General features: G+C 35.0%; 1 pseudogene; it reads right to left on the bottom strand.

Annotated features, from left to right (window-relative positions):
• Positions 1–47: 47 nt before the first annotated feature.
• On the bottom strand, positions 48–5,837 carry LOC109216335 (annotated as a pseudogene).
• Between the last annotated feature and the right edge of the window lie 393 nt (positions 5,838–6,230).

The following is a 6,230-nucleotide window of genomic DNA, read 5'->3' as shown; positions in this document are numbered from 1 at the left end:
CCTCTCCCCCTTTTCTCCAACTTCCCTCCCAAAAAAGCCCTTCAAAAGAAGAAAAAGCAAATAACAAACAACTGCATCACTTGACTTCTCTGGTCACTGCTTTACATTTCAACTGGTGAAAACATCAAAAACTAATTCAAACCACATATCGATAAGTAATGTAACGGCCTGCAGTCTCACTTGGTCTGATAATCTTCACGACTTGGCCACGTTTTAGCCCATAATATCTCGCAATAGGATCAGTGATCTGAATTCGAGGAAGCTGTTTGAACAGAAGAAATTGTTAGGCACTCGATTACATAGAAAACTGATGATAGTAACCAACCACGTCTGTCTTATGAGCATAAATCACAGTGGCAGGGCTAATCAAGATAATAGGAATAAAACAATCAGCCAAAAGCAAGAAGCAAAAGATAACAGGGCCATCATGACGGTGATAATCAATGCATGCAGGTAGCTTTTTCATCAAAGCTACTCAATTAACATTAGAAGAAAATGTATTACAATAGACGTATCTATTCGATACAAGGGTTCAAAGGATCTTTCACATGAAGTAAGATGCAAAGAAGAAAATTGGCCAAAATTTTCTAGACTACTATGGGAGAATACGATAATTTCGTCTTTAACACTATAATGAAGCATGCTCTTTTATTTTTCTTTTCTATATCTCCAATAATTCCCTTCCAACAAATTCATCCACAATGGATTGAAAGGGACTATAAAGCCATTGCATTAATTCTTTCTCTCCCACCACTAGCACTAAAAGAAAATGCCTTAAAATTTTTGCAAGCATCACGTATCTCCGGTCTTTAGTGTATTATATGAGGTCAAAAGTTTAACAGTGCAAATAATATTATCAACACGAACCTGTGTTTCTTTCACTGTGTATCGTTCCAACAAGGTTTTCTTTTCTTCAGGAGTAAGTGGCTGGTGCTCAGGAACTAGAACATGATTTTTTATGTTTACCAACAACTCTGCTTCCTGAAACATTAAACACACATCACGGTGATTTTGAACACCAATTTTTACTATCTAGTAGATAGTTATCAATCACATAAAGCAACTAAAACAGAAATGTCACCCTGCAACACACAAAAATGAAAAAGAGGAATACCAAATAACCCTTTATATGAGTGAAAATTCCAGTAGAATCACCCTCTGTCAAAACCCAACCAGCCTTGAATGACATGAAGAGGCACATGAGTCTGAACAGATTGTTTTGAAAAAGTATATGTAAAGTCATTCTGAACAGAATGTCAATTGGCTCGTATAATGCATAATGGTCTTAAGCCGTTATCTTGTGGCTTATGCAGTCAAGTATTGGTTGTCTAAAGCTGGAATAATTAATAATGGTATATAAGCTATTTTATTTCCTCTTATACATGAATAAACCACTTTTAATTTCCATCATCATTTTAGCTGTAACTGAGTCGGGATTCCCTTAGCAGCCTGTCCTTTTAACTGCTTTCTGGCAGTGGCACAGAGTTGGTAGCCCATTATGGCTGCTAGTAATATTGGATATACTTGCACACAGTAGGTGGCTTCAAAACTGTTGAAGGTCAGTCCAAATTTGCCGTACTTTCCTGTACTGTTCTCAGGAATTGGATTTCTTAAACTTGACATTTGGGTTTTTGCACTTTTATTCAAATTATAGAGAGAACTTGAACATCTATCCTTCTGAAGCTTGAAAATGTCCTCAAATGGAAAGGTCTTGTCCTAATCAGATTCAAGGTCTGGTGAAATTTGGAGACCAAGATCAAGTAATTTTTTTATAGAAATCTGCTGCTTTTAGCTTCGACGCTCGGTGGCATAGACACCAATATCTCCCTCCAAACTTTGTAATAAGCAATATCTTGAAAGTGATTAGACGAATTCTATTAAGAACTAGTCAAAAGACTCTTGTTTAACATAGACTTTGATTTGATGATTCTGGATATCAATCTGATGTTTGGATGAGGATATTTTAGATATAAAATTTTCAAAAGCTAGGACACACATCGAAGACTTTCTTTCCAGGGTATATCAACCATTTGCAACTTACATAACATAATCAGATTCCTAAATCTCAAAAAATTCAACCTAGTGTAGATTCAATTCACATTACCAATTCAGAGTCTCAATGATAACTCTTTCATAATGAGCTGTCACCACTCTTAGTATAGCAGACCAATTGGATTGCTCTAGTCATGCAATCCAATTGCATTAGTCATGCAAGATAACAGCAAATTGGAAGCCCAATGAATTTCAAAAACTTCTGCAGTGAAACGAATAACTGAATTGTCCCCCTCCCCCTCTCACCCCAAAGAATAAGAACGACACTAATTGTGAGAAATGCCAGACAACAAACTTCTCGTTCAGAAGACATATCTAGGGTAACATGAAGTGGCAGCACCATTCTAATAATGATCAATGCCGTTTTGATGCAATATTGACCCTCTTTATTATAGCAGAAAGAGTTCCCCCCCCCCCCCCACCACCACCACAATTAAAACAAGAATAAATATTTACAATGTTGAAAACAACCAACAAGCAAACAAAAGAAGACGAACTGATAAATTTCATACTAGATAATCCTTATCAAAACGTAAATGGTTGCAATTCATAATAACATAATGTACCTCACAAATTTCGTACTCCTACATAATCCCCTTATCAAAATGTAAATGGTTGCAAATCATAATAACATGTTGTGCCTCTGGTTTTGGTGGTCCTACTACTTGAGTAGTGTCAGGTGCTCAAGTGAATAATAGTTAGTCCAAAATTGAAGAAACCAAATATCAAAAGGTACAAAAAGTAAAATGATTAAACACTAGGAGTGAACTAAGCTCCTCAGCTATTTCATAACAATTCCAATCCTCCATTCAAGTAGTAAGGACAAACTTTAAGTAGAAATAGTACTAGTAGAGTAATCACCTGGAAAACCTCCAAGTGAAATTTTGTAGATATTTCACTTATGCAAGTACGAGCAAAAAAGAGTCAAATTTTGTTGTACAACCAGGATTGCTTGGAAGACATCTTCTTTTTTCATGCGTTCTGTATAAGTTTTCATTGTCTTAACACCAACCTTTGCCTCCTCTGGAAAGAACACATATATCTGATTCACATGGGTAGCAAATAATTTCTGTGAGAATTTTGCATTAACTTTTTACACATTATGAGCAAATAATTCCTTAGTGAAACACAAGAAACTCAAATACTGAAGACTGAAGTAGCTAGAAATATCTGAGAATTGTCAAACTACACACACACCAAAACAGATTCTAAGGACAATTGGTCACATCACATTACACAACAGCTGTTTCCTTAGTTACTATATTTATTACAAAACCTTTTTACACATTTTTACAAGTAAAAGTTTGTTGCTTTCATGTTGAGCAATTTAGAAACATTTGGTGTGGGATGCCAGTGAAAAGTGGGGTGGGGAGGGAAAGGAAGATGCGGGAAGAGCCTCCAATGAGATTGTAACCTTACATTTGGTGATGCACGGTAGAGTTGCAAATACAACTACAACTCCAATTCCCTACTTTAGTGTTCCTGCATTCTGAACTACATGCATATCATTTTCCATTATTGAACTACAAACTGAAAAGATATCCCTTTCCATTTCAAAAAATATAGACATTCTTCTTAACCAGTTCCGAAAGGGTTCGCCCTTTCTAGTTCCTTTTTTCTTGATATTAAGGGTGGGGGTGGAGGGGGGTTGTACAGATATTTAGATTTTTTTACTAATTAACCTTTGCCCATTTCATCATACATTTTCTCCAGATCACTTTATTGTCGAGTCATTGGAATCAGAGAGCAAAAATATCCTCCAACCTGTATTATTCAGATGTCAACAGAACAAATTTAAATCCACCGATATTTTCCTTTTTGTTGTGAACAAGTCCAACATTGAATTCGTTGTTATATCCATTAAAAAAATACGTCCAAATAGAGTGACATGGATAGTAAGGATTCATACTACCGACCCCATCTAGCTTGAGATTGGGGCATAGTTATTGCTGGTGTATCCTTCAAAAAATACACTTTGCCGATTTCTAAAACAATAAGAAAACAAAATTTTGATGGGACCTTTTACTGATCACTTTAATTTTGACTAGTGCATCAAATTAGAAATCAAGATAAGCAATTACTTATGCAGAGAAAACATGCTACTACATTAAATATTGCCATTATGGGAACTCTGTTTGCAGCAACAGTTTTCGTTTACAGAACCTTTATATTTTTCTTAAAAAGAAATCTACCGTGATATAGACAGCCTTAATGCATAATGTTTGTGCTAAATATAACTATGTTATGTTGACGCGACAGTGTTGAGAGCATCTATTACAACAATGACAAGATACCCTTAATCGTCGCCATTATCTGATTGAAATCCTCAGTTATACAAGGAACTGACAGAGTAAACTGACATACTAGTAGAAAAAGGAGTGACTTAACCCAAAAAACCAGGAAAAAGTTCAAATTTGTTGCGGACAAGTAAAACCACGAAACGTTCATCAATTTAAGGAAAGAGTAAAATCCTTAGACAAGAAAGGGCTGCAAATAAAGTGACAGTAACCTTACTTAAATTAGGCAACAATGACAACAACTAAGCCTCAATCCCAAACAAGTTAGGATCGGCTATAAGCATCCTCACTGACCACGTTACTCCATTTAAACCATCTCATGCCACTATTGTGCAAATGCCTTAGTTAAAATTAGGCAAGAAAGAAATTGAAAGAGCACACACCAGCTCAGAGCTGTTGTTGCGCTTGGCTTTCTGAATTACAAGGTCTTCTCTCTTCATGTTGTCACCATACTTCTGAAGGAACTGATGTTTTGACATATTTATCTCAAACTCTCCGACAAGGTAGCCCCTATCAGCTAACATTTCCATCAGTGTCTTACGAACTCTGAAAAGTCTTGAGAGCTCCTCTTCTGATAGAGTCATCTTTTCCCTACTAAATTCAAAAATTAGAAAGAATGCATTTATAAGTAAAGAATAGGGTAGAACTCCTAGTTAGAGCTAATACATTGAGAACACATCAGACAAGATCCCATCCTCCCCTTTCTTTGACTTCCTCAGCTAAAGGTCCTATCCTCCAGCAATTGGGCTGCTTATCAGTGGGTCGGTTTTAGTAAATATTGGTTCAGTTAATCAGTTTTTTATATACCAAGACGTTAAAAAACCCTAAACCTAAACCGATAAGATATCGGCAGATTGGGTATCGATTTTAGCGATTATCGGTCAGTTATCGGTTTGGGCAAAGATCATCGCAAAACAAAGATCAAATGTATTAGACAGTTTAACAAATTCTCACTTTTTTGCAGCCTAGTATCGCATGAAGTCCAGTGAATGATGATCATTTACATTATTAGATCTTACAAAAGCTGTTCTTTAAGACATCAACTTAACAGAAAAAAACGTATATTCTAATGTATTATCTATCCAAAATTTCATAAGCTGTGTATCTAGCTAAATTTTCCTGAATACATTCAGATAGAAGGTTCCAGTTTTCACCAAATCAAGATCAAAATTAAAGGATATATAAGATCGAAATCAGATTTTTTCCAATTTTAGATTGCACAACAGACTAGTGATGCAATGGGCACTAAGTAATACTAGTCGTCATTCAAAGGTCAACACCTAAGGTTATAAAAGACAACGTAATTCCAAATATTTGAACAGAATAAAGAAAGTGGAAGCTGTGACAGAGTACTTGCCTCAAGATATGAAAAACCAGGAGATAGTTCCAAGAAAGAAGGGAAGAAGCACGAAAATGGAGTAGTTTTGGAGCTCCACTAGCTATTGAATGGAGCAAACTAGCGAACTCTAGTAGGGTTTTTAAAGCCTAAAGATGATCTTATATAGTCACGGCTAAAAATGTAAAATCATTATAGAGTCACTCTCACGATGCTATTTAGATATATTAGTCCGTACTTAAATTTCATGGAGTTGTATCTCTAAAATTATTGTTAGATAAGAAGAATTTGGCTTTATCTATAATGATTTTAGTTATATTATATAACCCATTGTATGAATTTACTTATCATAATTTAAAAGATACTTTCTCATCTTAAATTCAAATAAATCTTAGCTCTATATTTTTATAATAAATTCTTTTAGTTTTTTTCTTCTTTTTTGGGTAAGCTTATTTACTCGTTACTTGAAATTCTTTCATGTTTTTTTGTTTTAATTTTGTTAAGATTTCAGTTATGTGGTATTTAGTGTTATATGACTTTTCTCA

This window comes from Nicotiana attenuata, unplaced genomic scaffold, assembly GCF_001879085.1.
Source record: "Nicotiana attenuata strain UT unplaced genomic scaffold, NIATTr2, whole genome shotgun sequence".
NCBI lineage: Eukaryota > Viridiplantae > Streptophyta > Magnoliopsida > Solanales > Solanaceae > Nicotiana > Nicotiana attenuata.
Note: the sequence above shows the minus strand (reverse complement) of the source record. Positions and strands in the feature narration are given on the sequence as shown.